Source organism: Lemur catta, chromosome 9 (genome assembly GCF_020740605.2).
Source record: "Lemur catta isolate mLemCat1 chromosome 9, mLemCat1.pri, whole genome shotgun sequence".
Taxonomy (NCBI): Eukaryota; Metazoa; Chordata; class Mammalia; order Primates; family Lemuridae; genus Lemur; species Lemur catta.
The window spans coordinates 56,716,278-56,729,642 of record NC_059136.1 but is presented as its reverse complement, the minus strand read 5'-3'; the positions used below and the strand labels follow the sequence as shown (position 1 = coordinate 56,729,642).

Here is a 13,365-nt window from a genome sequence, read left to right as displayed (position 1 = left end):
CTCCAGCTGCAAAATCTGTATCCCTAAATAATGTTACATTAGCAAGTGTTGAGCAAGAAAGCAGATTATATTTTAACCTACTTCACAGAACATTAATCCAAATTTAACCAAATTCCGGAGACTCCGCAAGAAACTCATGACCAGAAGCTGCTTCACAATTTTTCCCTGGTACAACAATAATTGCTCATGCAAAACTTGGAGGAGGTAAGAGAAAGGGGAGAATCACGATGAGCTACAAAACCTCTAACTATTGTATATAAAACAAACTAATTACCTCACACAGAAGAAGTGCAAGATTTAACAGTCCATGCTCTACAGCCCCTGAGAAACAGCAGCAGCAGCAACGTCCAGCATCCACCAGATTCTCACAAGCCTTTGACTGTGTGGACTCAGCCACAGACTCTGCCTCTAGCTGACGTCAAAGTCCCTGTCACATGGCCAGATGAAAGCCAAGAGATCATTGGTTGTCGTAGCAACCACAGACCGGCTCTGAAATTATTTCAATAGGTCATCTGTCACTGTGGGGTGTGTGTGAGAGAGAGAGAGAGAGAGAGAGAGAGTGTGTACACACACTCCGCACAAGCATCACGGACAGCTCCCGCGAAGCTGTGACTCAGGCATGCCCACAACTTTCCTCTTTAAGGCTTCGGTGTCTTTTCTTTAATGGTTACTTGCAGGAAATGCAAGCCACTCTGAAGTTAGCCCCTGATCTCTCTATCCCCAGCATGAAGCATGTGTGTCTCTCTCTGCAGAACAAAAAGAAAGAAACTGAAAAACTCTGGAGGTAGTTTTCTTTGCTGATTAATTTGTGAGCAAACGAATTAAAACAGAAGCTCGAGGGAAGTTGGAAAAAAAGATATTTTTAAAACTATGTAAGAACCCATATCGATGCACTGATATCATGCTAATGGTGGAGAGAAAATTAACATACGTAGCTGGTGGTGGCTCAAAGACAGATGAGAGGGTCTAATGATACCAACACCAAGTAGGATGTGGAAATCAGGTAAGATGAATTCGGGATTCCTGCACTGTGAAATGTCTACGCAAAAACGATGACCAAGAGAGTTTCACAATGGCACTGCTTTAAAATAACCTTATGAATAAGCTGAAAACTTTGCTTTGGGGCTGTACAAGTGACAAATCCTTCCCTTCTAAATCCTCTCATCCAGACCCCTTTGCTGGGGTCCACGTCCAGCAAACAGGACCAGTGTCCCACAAACGCAAAGCCCAATGAAAGCCTAGAGATGCAGAATAAAAGGGTAGTCTCGCATGTTTTTTCTAACTTCAGCTTCATTTCCTTCATTCCCCTAGCTTACTGTTAACTCTGCACACATGCTTATTTCCTAGTTAATTCTCCTTCTTAATTAATGGGAAGCCAATTAAACAAAATGAGATGAAACCCACAGGACTCTGAAAAAGACATTCGGAAAACGCATGTGCATTCAAAGAACAAAGGAGTTAAAAGGCAGGGGAGAAGAGACTGCCCTCAAAACCCTAAGGACCTTTACATGCCAGGGTTATCAGGACTTTTATTCTAGTTTCTTAAGAAAAATAAAGAGTAGCTATGGAAGCTAAGCCAGCTGGGCAGATTACATTTACACTGCAAAAGAATGGAATTTCTTCAGTAGAGTCAGAAATTGTTTCTTTAGTAAAAGACCGAAGTCCAAACTGCTTGGCCATAGAATCTTCGCATTCCATCTTCCTCTTCCTCTTCCTCTTCATCTTCTTTTAATTCTATCCCCACCACAATTGGAAGAAAAGACAGATTTTTATTTGAAAAGTTATTTTCCTGATGCTATTAGCTGTAGCACTGCAAAAGTAAAATCAAACTATAAAGAACTTTTCCCCTTTAATTTCAGATTAATGACAGTTTGGAATTTAGCTGTTTGGATGAGGACAGTTGAATCCAATGTCTGTCTAAATGGGTCAGGATGTCTCACAAAGGGCTGATTTCAGCAACAGCCACAATTCACAAATTTGTAATTTGTTCCAATTATAATTCTGGTTTTCTGTTCAGAAATGCACCCTAGTAATGAGGGGATGGGCAGAGGCAGAGAAATATACCCTTCTAGATTTCCAGGGCCCCAAGTTCTCTGAGCTGGCTGACTTATCTTATCTTCTCTGGCTCCAAATCCAATCATGTCTGATCAACTCTTCCTCCTCTTTACATAGCTGTAAAACTTAAGAGAGTAAAACTGCAGTGCCATACTCTGCTAATAGGTGATGTCTTCTGAAACAAGAAGTTCTCAGTTCTAAAAATCCCTAAAATCAGGACTTTAAATTGATTAATTTGAAAATTAGCAAAAACTAACACATTTTCATTTTGAATGTTCTAGCATTTTTAAGACTAAGTATACTTTATTACATACAGACTTGGGTTTAAACTCATTATAAGTTAAAATAATTAGTGGACTGACCTTTGAAATGAAAAGTGGGTGCATGTAGCCCTTTTCTCTATAACATGCTTCCAACCTGGCATCACTCATTTCCCTTGGCAATCTACCTAGGCTTAGAGATTCCTCTTAAAGCTCAGGAAGCTACCAGTCTTGCAGAGTTTAAAGCATGATGCTGATCTCTTTGGAGCTCAGGTTTCTAGAACTTTGGCTAATTAATCCAAATGCAATTGAAAGTATCATAGGACCATGCATGAGGGCCTTCTCCAAGCACAGCCCACCACATTCAAGAGAGTATGTGTCATTTTATTTTCTAATTGACAAGTTATTTGTTAAGGTGAAAATGATTCACTGACTTTAAAAATACTCATTCAAAAATAGTTCTGCACCATATTTTTCACTTCCTTTAAGAATGTCAAGACTGCTTGTTATTAGTTTGACCACCTTGCCAGAAATAACTGGTAAATACCACTAAACAAGCAGTCTGATTTGAGTTCACACACCTGAACACACAGGTGGTTTGGGCATGAGTAGACAATTCTAATCAGCCTTTTTTCAATGTTTCTAGGTAGAGATGTTGCTGTCTCTTCTGTCTTAACATTAGTAGGCAGGCCAGGGAATAATTATTTGCAGTTACTGGGTTGAAATTTCATTTCTTTTACAGTGGGACCTTGAGCAAGTTACCAAAGTCCTCTGAGCCGCAGTGCCTACACCCTAAGGTTGCTGGGAGGATTATAAAGCTAATGTATTATAAAATTTTGACACCCTGCTACAGGGTAGATGGATCAGTATATGTGTCATTTCTTATTTATCTGTCTGACTGATAAATCTATGAAGACCTTCAGGGAAAGGATGAAATCTTATTCATCTCTGCAGCACTATGGTTAGCACATAGCCCAGAATATAATGAGTGCTTAATAAATGTTGAATGACTCAACTATTGGGAAATAAGTGTTGAATAGCAGAAAGAAATGGTTTCTTTTTCTTCCTACTAACAGGGAAGAGGAAGCCTCTCCTCACTTCAAACTCCAAAAAAGGAAAAGGAAGAAAAAAGAAAAAACAAAAATGTTGAGTTATCACAAAATTTTCTAGCAATGGATGGGTCCAAATAAATTTACCAAGTAATCAAACTTATCCCTACTAAATCATAAATATTTATTATGCGTATATGTAAGTTATATGCTGATGTATTTTATGGCTACTGCTGTTGATGCTGGAAAATGTTTTACATTACCTGACATTAATTGAGTACTTACTATATGTGGAAAATTGTTCTAAGTGCTGTACATGTATTAAATCACTTACTATAATAAGCTTATAAGGCAGGTACTATTGTTTTCCACATTTCACAACTGAAGAAACTGAAGCATGGAGATTACGAAACTTGCCTACCTAGGATAGGGCAAACCCAGGATTTACACCCAGGAAGCTCAGCTCCATAAATTTCTAGAAATAATTTATAATGGATGTGTTTTTAGAAAGCATTGAATTATTTCTTATATTTATTTTACACTTTAGGGTTGTTTTTATTTTTACTTTCTTGTGAAGGGGAGAAGGCCAGCTTATTTTTCTGCATCTTAGAACTCTAAACATCTTAGTCTAGCTTTGTCTAAGGAGTAATAGAAAAAAAAAAGAAAGAAGAGAAAGAAAAGAAAAAGCTAATCAGGAAAATTTGAATCAAGGAAAAGGAGCAAAGTAAAATAGTAAAAATATCCTGAGGAAAACTATGCCCAAATTATTATAGTCTTATCTGAAGCAATATTTAGATTGCAAAGGCTTGGTGAATTCTGTTTCGCACTATGATGGAGTAGTATGTGTGCAAACCAATACTCTCAATGATACAACAAAATAGCTAAATTAAAAAAAATGGTTGGAGGACATCAAAGAGTAGCAAAAGCAGCAAAAAATTTAAGTTCCAAGATCTTAGGTAAAAGGAAAATATATTGAATGTCTTATTCCATTCGGACTGCTATAACAAAATACCATTAACTACATAGCTTATAAACAAGACAAGTTTATTTCTCCCAGTATTGCAGAATGGGAAGTCCAAGATCAAGTCTCCAGCAGATTCAGCGTCTGCTGAGGACACATTTCTGGGTTCATACATGGCACCTTCTAGCTGTGTCCTCACATGGTGGAAGGAGCAAGGCAGCTCTTTGGGACCTCTTTTTATAAGGGCATTAACCCCATTCATGATGTCTCTCCCCCCAGTTACATAATCACCTCCCAAAAGTCCCTACCTCCTAATACCATCACTTTGGGGGGTGGGATTTCAACATACGGATTCTGGGGAGACACAGACATTTAGTTCATAGCACTGAGATAATTCCACATTCTCTCCATTACCCACTGCCTTTTTCCTTAAATTACTGGCTGGTTCTTAAGTGATGCGGGGCTTTTACCATTCTTAGAGACTGTAGAGACAAAACTTGGAGTACAAATCTTTAAAAGCATCCAGGACTCAGGGGACTGAAATCCAGTTTAAAAAAAAAAAAAAAGAATCACAAAGAACAGATCCCAAAATTCTATAATGTTTTTCCCTTGAAGCATTTGCCATGGCATAAGACCAGAGGACAAGAAGTGAACCATAAAAATGCAGCAAAACAGCTAAAAACACAAAGGCAGAGTTTATCAGTCTTACAGTACTGGGGAAACAAAAATTATAGTTCAGGAGCCTCCAAGAATTTGAAGCCTGGTAAATATCCAAAGTTCTTATGTCTCAAGACTGAAAGGTTAAGTCTTAGAAATAATAAAAAAACAGGAAATAGATGATCCCTCACAAAAGCCAGGACCCATCCTAGAATAACTGTAACCCCTAATTGGATCAAGGTAATTTGCCCCTATTCTAACTACCTTTCAGAGAAAATTAACCCTCTATAAAGGAAGATGACATCTTCTAGTACCTATAAAATTTTTCATGCACCATTTATAATTCAATCCAAAGTCACTAAGCATGCCATGAAATAAGTCTAACTGACCAAAATCTATGAGGAAAAAATAGGCAATAGAAATAGACCCATAGATTATTCATCAGACAGAATCTTTAAAATACTTTTAATTAATATGTTCATGGAAAGACAAGATGGCAAGTTCTACATGCAAAAATGAAATCTATAAAAAAGGCACATATTAAAATCAAAGAACTGATGAATACAACTGAAAGTAAGAACACATTAGATAGGTTCAAGAGCAAAGAAGATACATCAAAAGAGAAAATTACTTAAATGAAAGATACATCAGCAGATAATATCTAGTCTGAAGCATGATAAGAAGAATAGAAAATACATAAAAGAATGTAAGTGACATTAGGAACATGATGAAAAGGCTAATGTGTATTTGAAAGAAGAGAGAATAGGGCAGAAACAACATTTAAAGAGAAGTGACTGAGAAATTTCCAAAACTTATAAAAGACACAAAATAACAGATTTAATAAGTCCTATATACCCCAAACAGGATAACTACACAGAAAATCATACATAGCCACATCATGGCCAACCTGCAAAAACTTAAAGACAAAGCCAAAATCTTAAAAATAACAAGAGAAAAACATCACATTAACTTTAAAGGAGCAACAAAAGACTTTTTAACAGTACTATTTAATATAAAATCCAGAAGAAAATGGAACAATAAACTTTGAAATGATAAAAGAAAGTGCCAAATTTGAATCCTATATACAGAGAAAATGTCTTTTAAAAATGAAAGTGGAGTGACTTCTGCTCCCAAGAAGAATACAAACTGCAAAATAAATAAATAAATAAATAAATAAATAAACAAACAAACAGAGCTTCAGAGACCAGTGGTACTGTAAAAAAAGATCTAATATCCATGTCTTCAAAGTGCTATAATAAAAGGACATAGAGGTTAGGGTTAATTGAAGACATAATGACTGAAAACTTCCCAAATTTTGTAAAACTCAAAAAGCTACAGATGCAAGAATCTGAGATCTCACACATGATCAACCCCAAGAAATCCATACTCACACAGATCATAACTAAACTTCTGAAAACTAAAGACAAAGAAAAAAAATCTTAGAGCAGCCAGAGAGTGATCACAATTTATCTATAGGGGAAAACAATTTGAATGAAAATGGATTTCTCATCAGAAACTAAACAGGCCATAGTAAGTGGCACACTTTTCAATTGCTGAAGGAAAATAACCATTAATCTTAAACCCAGCAAAATATTCTTCAGGAATGAAGGTAAAATCAAGATATTCTCAGATGAAGAAAAGCTAAGAAAATTTGTTGCCAGCAGACCTACAACAGAAGAATAGCTAAAGGTGTTTCTCTAAACAGAAAAGTAAAAAATAAAAAAGAATCTTGTAATATCATAATGGAAGATAAACCTGCTAACCAAAAGTCGAGTAAATTTGTAAATTATAGTCCTAAATTTTGTAAAGCATTTTTGACATTTGAAGCAAAACTTGTAACACTGTCTGATGTTATTCTAAGAGTATATATAGGGAATATTTAAGACAATTATATTATAAAAACGGATAGAGTAAAAGGACCTAAAGGGGGGTAATGTTTCTATACCTTACTCAATCTGGTAAAATGACGACAGCAGTAGCAGTATGTGTGTATAATGTAATATATAGAGCAAGCAATGAAAAGGCTGTATTAAGAGATACACTCAAAAACATTATAGATAAATTAAAATGAATTTTTAAAAATTCAGTAACCCACAGAAGGATAGGAAAACAAACCACAGAAATGAAAAACAGAGAGAACAAACAGAATACAATGCCAATGAAAAAAATGTAAAAGAATGGTTGGAAGTATCAAGCTCATGGTAATCTGCAGCATTTACTTCTTTGTGTTTGTAACTAGGTTGGTCACATTGATTGAAGTTGCAATTTCCATACAGTCCAGTTCAATTGACTTTACTTATTGACCACAGACTACATTACTAATACAAGCTTTTGCTTTAAAGGGAAGCCATGCAAGCATCTGTGGAAATCATTCCCTTCAAAGCCATGTGGTGTCAGTATCAAATAGATGTTTAGAAACATAGCAAATTTGTATAACATTGTTGATGGGGTCATTATATTCATTATACCTTCCTTAAATATAGTTATTAAAGCTCAAGCAGTTGTTTACTGCACATGTTCAGTTTATCCAGAAGAAAATGAAGCGGTTGTTAAAAAAGCACTGAAATTTCAAGATCTTGGGAATAAAGTACAACTTTATAGGTAAGAAAAGAAAGGACTCTTCCAAACAACTCAAACTATCAAATATTTTTGAAAGTGAAAAATAGGATTTTCTAAGTTGTATAAAGACAGTCTACTCTTCTCTGAGAAGATGTGGCCAATAAATTTGGTCTCCTTTTCCCATTATCTCTTAATCAAGAGTTACAGTTATCTCCCTGGTAAAGGCAGGACATCAGAATTTCTTGAGTCCTAAGATTAAATTCCTGGTGAGTGCAGCCAAGAGGATGGAGGCTCCCTTCTTCCATCTAGCCCCAATTCATAAAGCAGAGACAGTACTCCAGGCACAACAGGACCCTATTGCCATTGACACAACTTGCTTATAGAGCAAAGGTTCTATGCCAGGCAAGGCAATTCAAGACTACCAGTGGCTACCACCACTACCTAATGCCCAGAGCACTTGTTCAGAAATTTTTCCCAGAGGGAGAAGCAGTACATAATCATGGAGAGCTCTGAAGATCGCCCCAAAAATCTGACTTTATGAAACAGAGTGTGGAAAAGTTCAAGCTAAAGGGTACTCTTGTACACAATGGAGATTTTGGTGGTAAACAATTAAGAGGAGGCTCATAAGTATACAAAAGCAAAAGCTAACCTGTAGACCAGCTAGTTTATCAAAGAAAACCAGGGAAAGAGACAGCTAAAAAGATTCTTCCTGGGATCAAAACAAACCTCAAAAATGAACCTCCAAAACTACTCCTGGTAAATTTAACTGGAGCATTAATTGAAGTAATTGTGCTCCAGAGCATTTTAAGAAATACTTGAAAAATCAGCCAAAAATTAGCAGAGCCTAAAAGCTTGGTGTAATACCAAATAAGGCAGACCATGTAACAGAGAGACCAGGGAAAGAGACAAACAATGAAAGCCCTGCTAAAACCAGACATTTTCAGGGTGACTGTTGGCATGCCCAAGGTTGTGCCTCTTAAGATTGATACTAGTGGCTTTATAAATATACCTCACTAAATGGTTTAATCAACTCACTAAACAAATAAACAACAAAAGTAACAAGCCCCAGAGAAGAGAGGAGGGGAATCAGTATCCAAAATTGCTATACTACATTACCTTAAAGATCCAGCTTTTAACAAAGAGTCATGAGATATGCAAAGAAAAAGAAAAGTGTAACCTATACACAGGAAAAAATCAGGCAAAGAAACTATCTGGGAGAGGATTCAGATATCATATTTAATAAAGACTTCAAAGTAACTACTATAAATATATTCAAAGAACTAAAGGAAACCATGCTTTATGAAGTAAAAGAACTTAGAGTGACAATGTCTCATGAAATAGAAAAATCAGTAAAGAGACAGAAATTATATAAAAGAACCAACTGGAAATTCTGGAGTTTAAAAGTACAATAACTGAAACGAATATTTCACTACAGGGAATTAACAGTAGATTTGAACTGGTAGGAAAAAAATCAGTAAAATTGAAGATAGATTGGCATAGAATATGCAATCTAAAGAACAGAAAGTAAAAGAATGAAGAAGAATGAACAGAGCCTCAGAGAATTGTGGGACATCATTAAGTGTACAAAGCATATGCACTTATGCACAAACTCCCCAAATTTAAAGAAAAGCATTAATATACACATTCAAGAACCTCAATGAACTCTAAGTAGGATAAGCACAAAGAGATTTGCACCTAGGCACATCATAGTAAAAACGTTGAAAGCCAAAGTCAAAGGGGGTGGTGGTAGGGAAGAATCTTGAAAGCAGCAAGAGTCGAATGGCTCATTGCATACCAGGGAACCTTAATAAGATTAACAACTGACTTCACATCAGAAACAATGGAGGCCCAAAGGCTCTGGGATAACATATTCAAAGCACTTAAAGAAGAAAGCTTTCAACCAAGAATCTTCTATCCAGCAAAACTATATTTTGAAAATAAAGGCAAAATACAGATATTCCCAGATAAACTAAAACAGGGAGAATACATTGATAGTAGACCTACCTCACAAGAAATATTAATGGAAGTTCTTCACGCTTAAAGCAAATAACTTTGGATGGTAATTTGCATGACTTGAAAAAATTAAGAGTGACAGAAAAGGTAATTATTTAATTATAAAGACATCATAAATGCATGTTTCTTCTTTCTTTTCTTAACTCATTAAAAAAGCAATGTATACTCAGCCATACTGATTCTAAAATAAACAAACAAAAAAACAATGTATAAAACAAAATGTAGGCCGGGCGCGGTGGCTCACACCTGTAATCCTAGCACTCTGGGAGGCTGAGGCGGGTAGATCGCTCGAGGTCAGGAGTTCGAAACCAGCCTGAGCAAGTGCGAGACCCCGTCTCTACTAAAAATAGAAAGAAATGATCTGGCCAACTAAAAATATATATACAAAAAAATTAGCCGGGCATGGTGGCTCATGCCTGTAGTCCCAGCTACTTGGGAGGCTGAGGCAGTAGGATCGCTTAAGCCCAGGAGTTTGAGGTTGCTGTGAGCTAGGCTGATGCCACGGCACTCACTCTAGCCCGGGTAACAAAGTGAGACTTTGTCTCAAAAAAAAAAAAAAAAAAAAAAAAATAAGATGCAATTATTATATGTCAAACCTATAGAGCTCCAGCTCTACCCATGTGCTAGATCACCATTGTTTTTCGTGGTGGAGTAGAACTCCATAGTGTACATATACCACATTTTATTAATCCACTCATGTATCGATGGGCACTTGTGTTGTTTCCACATCTTTGCAATTGTGAACTGTGCTGCTATTAACATTCTAGGACAGACGTCTTTTTCATACAATGCCTTTTTTTCCTTTGGGTAAATGCCCATTAATGGGATTGCTGGATCAAATGGTAGTGCTACTTTTAGCTCTTTGAGGTATCTCCATATTACTTTCCACAGAGATTGTACTAGTTTGCTGTCCCATCAGCAGCGTATGAGTGTTCCTATCTCTTCACATCCACCCCAACATTTATTGTTTTGGGACTTTTTGATAAAAGCTATTCTCATCGGAGATAAATGATATCTCACTGTGGTTTTGATTTCCATTTCCCTGATGATTAGAGATGTTGAGCATTTTTTCATATGGTTGTTGGCCATTACTCTGTCTTCCTTTGAAAACTTTCCATTCATGTCCTTTACCCCCTTTTTAATATGGCTGTTTGATTTTTTTCTTGCTGATTTTCCTGAGTTCTACATAGATTCTAGTTATCAGCCCTTTATTGGATGTGTAGCATGTGAATATTTTCTCCCATTCTGCAGGTTATCTGTTTGCTCTCATGATAGTTTTCTTGGCTATGATGAAGCTTTTTAATTTGATGAGGTCCCATTTATTTATTTTTGTTGTTGCTCCGATTGCCTTTGGGGTCTTCTTCATAAATTCCTTGCCTAGGCCAATGTCTGTAAGAGTTTTTCCAACATTTTTTTCTAGAATTCTTACAGTTTCATGCCTTAGGTTTAAGTCCATTGTGCACCATGAGTTGATTTTTGTGAGAGGTGAAAGGTGAGGATCCTGTTTCAGTCTTCTACATGTAGCTACCCAGTTTTCCCAGCACCATTTATTGAATAAGGATTCTTTTCCCCAGTTTTTGTCTGCTTTGTCAAAGATTAGATGTTTACATGAGGATGGTTTTATACCTGGGTTCACAGTTCTGTTCCATTGGTCTCTGTCTCTGTTCTTGTGCCAGTACCATGTTGTTTTAGTTACTATAGCCTTGTAGTATAGCTTAAAGTCTGGTAAATTGATGCCTCCCAATTTGTTCTTTTTGGTTAAGATTTCTTTAAACTGAGAACCAAATCAAAGACTCAATACCCCTCACAATAACAACAAAGAAAATAAAATACCTAGGAATATATTTAACTAAGGAGGTAAAAGATCTCTACAGGGATAACTACAAAACACTGAGGAAGAAGAATGCTGGTCTCAAGTCACCCATGGGGTGCCCAAGCTGGATCAATGTCTCTCTGTCTTGGTATTTGCCCCACTTTGCTGGAGTCACCAAGCAAGCATCACCAGGTAGGGCCGATGGGTAGGGAGTTCATAGTCTGAGTACCCCTCAGTCCACTGCAGGACCCCAAAAGGAAAGGTTCCATTCCCTGTGGGTGCCTCCGGGTGGTGGCTAAATTGTCTCTCTCCACAGTCTCAGGTAGGGAAGGGGACGGGAGAATCAAGCAATATGGCGCCTGCCAGTCAGCTCAAGTCTGTGCGGCGGGAGGTCCCCTGAGGGAGTTGGGAGCCTGATGCCCTGTCTGCAAGAGGGTCACCGCTCACTGGCAGTCTGCAGTCTCACTGCCGTCTCTGGGCTGGTATGGGCAGGTTTCTCCAGCAGCTTGGAAGCCCACCAGCAGTCCAAGATGCAAGGGAGGGGAAATTTAACTGCTCTGCCTACCTTTGTCGCTGGTCTTCAAGCCTCTGAGGTTCAGACCCTGCCAATGGCTTTCCCCTTCCAGTTCTTCTCTGCAACTTCTTCCTGTGGAGTCTCCGGTAGGTTCAGGCACCCTTCCTCTGACCCTCATCCGATCTATGTTTGTCTGCCTGTTTGTTTCGTATTTTCACTTTCATCTAAAATCTTTCCTTCTTGCAGAGACACTCGGGCTGGAGTTGTTTCTCATTCACCATCTTGCCTGAACTCCATTCCCAACTCTTAAAATGTCCACCATCAAAAATATTTAGAACTTTGTGTAAGTGAAATGCCACATGTTCAATAAGCTATGGAATTTTATGAAATTCCTAGGAATCCCTAAAGAAGAAAGGAGAACTACGTTCCAAAAGCACTGCAGAAGAAACTGGAAAGCAGCTCTTCATTTTTCCAAGTAACTAAATTAGTAATCTTTACTGAATAGTTGGTAACATTTATGCAAAGACTCTTTAAACTCTTCCTGGATGCTGAGGAGTCACATGGGTTGATGGCAAAGAAAAAGGAGAAAAGAGACACCAAAATCACTTAAGGAATAAAAATGGCCTCTCCTTTCACCCTGCCTGCCTTTTCTTAGATTGAATGAAAGGAATAAATTTTTTTCTCAGAAAAAGAGAATTTCTAAGAATTTTGTTTTGTAGGAAAATGGTCTATAAACTACCTCTTTTTATATAATTTCTCATACCAAAGGAAAGCTCCAAAGTACCATTTTTCCAATTAGCAACATCCAGTGCAATTAGAGCAAATGTTATAACAGGGTCTTTGTTTTGTTCTTTCTTTCCTTTTTTTAAGATTGTGTTAGGACCATGAATCTTTCTTTGCTGACACCATTGCACATTTATAAATCTGGCTTTTACAGGTCATTAAGCATTCTATTCCTCTCTGCTTCCAAAGGATAAGGAAGTAGGCCTAAAAAGAGGGATGGATCTGGATGTTTTCCTTGCGGTGCCTGTGTTAACAGTGCAGTGTCTATACACAAGAACAGAGAAGCAATCCTAAAATTGATCTCCAGCCCAAAATCATACATTGTGCTCAGGTTTTGTGCAAAACATTGGCATCAAGGACTTTGGGTTAAAATGGAAAGAATATGAACTCAGATTTTAATGTGGACTCCCCAAATGCGACTTTTCATCTCTGTGACTGGGCAATTTACTTAACCTCTCTAAGCCCTGATTTGAATATCTGTAAAATGGAATTACTGATAACTACCTTACAGGGCAGTTATAAGGAGTGATGCTCAAATTTGGCAGTGTATCTAGTACAGTTAGAGAGAGAGCTAATTTCCATAATTAGGAAGAATAATTTAAAAATGTACTAATTAGGGTACAGTTTATACTTTCTCAAAAATAGATTTACTTGAACTATAATCTTCTGTTTTCACTGAATTCCTTAGTAAATTATAATAG

General features: G+C 37.1%; 1 protein-coding gene across 2 annotated transcripts in view; it reads right to left on the bottom strand.

Moving 5' to 3' along the window:
* The window catches only part of NCALD (neurocalcin delta), a 367,660-nt gene that overhangs the window by 78,364 nt on the left and 275,931 nt on the right, over window positions 1-13,365 (bottom strand). The window contains exon 1 of one of the 2 annotated variants that reach the window (XM_045561925.1): window positions 275-426. The exons of the other annotated variant lie outside the window; for it this stretch is intronic. The gene's annotated coding sequence lies outside the window, so the exon portion shown is untranslated. Of the gene's footprint in view, window positions 1-274; window positions 427-13,365 lie in introns of those variants that run through there. 2 annotated transcript variants of the gene reach the window in all.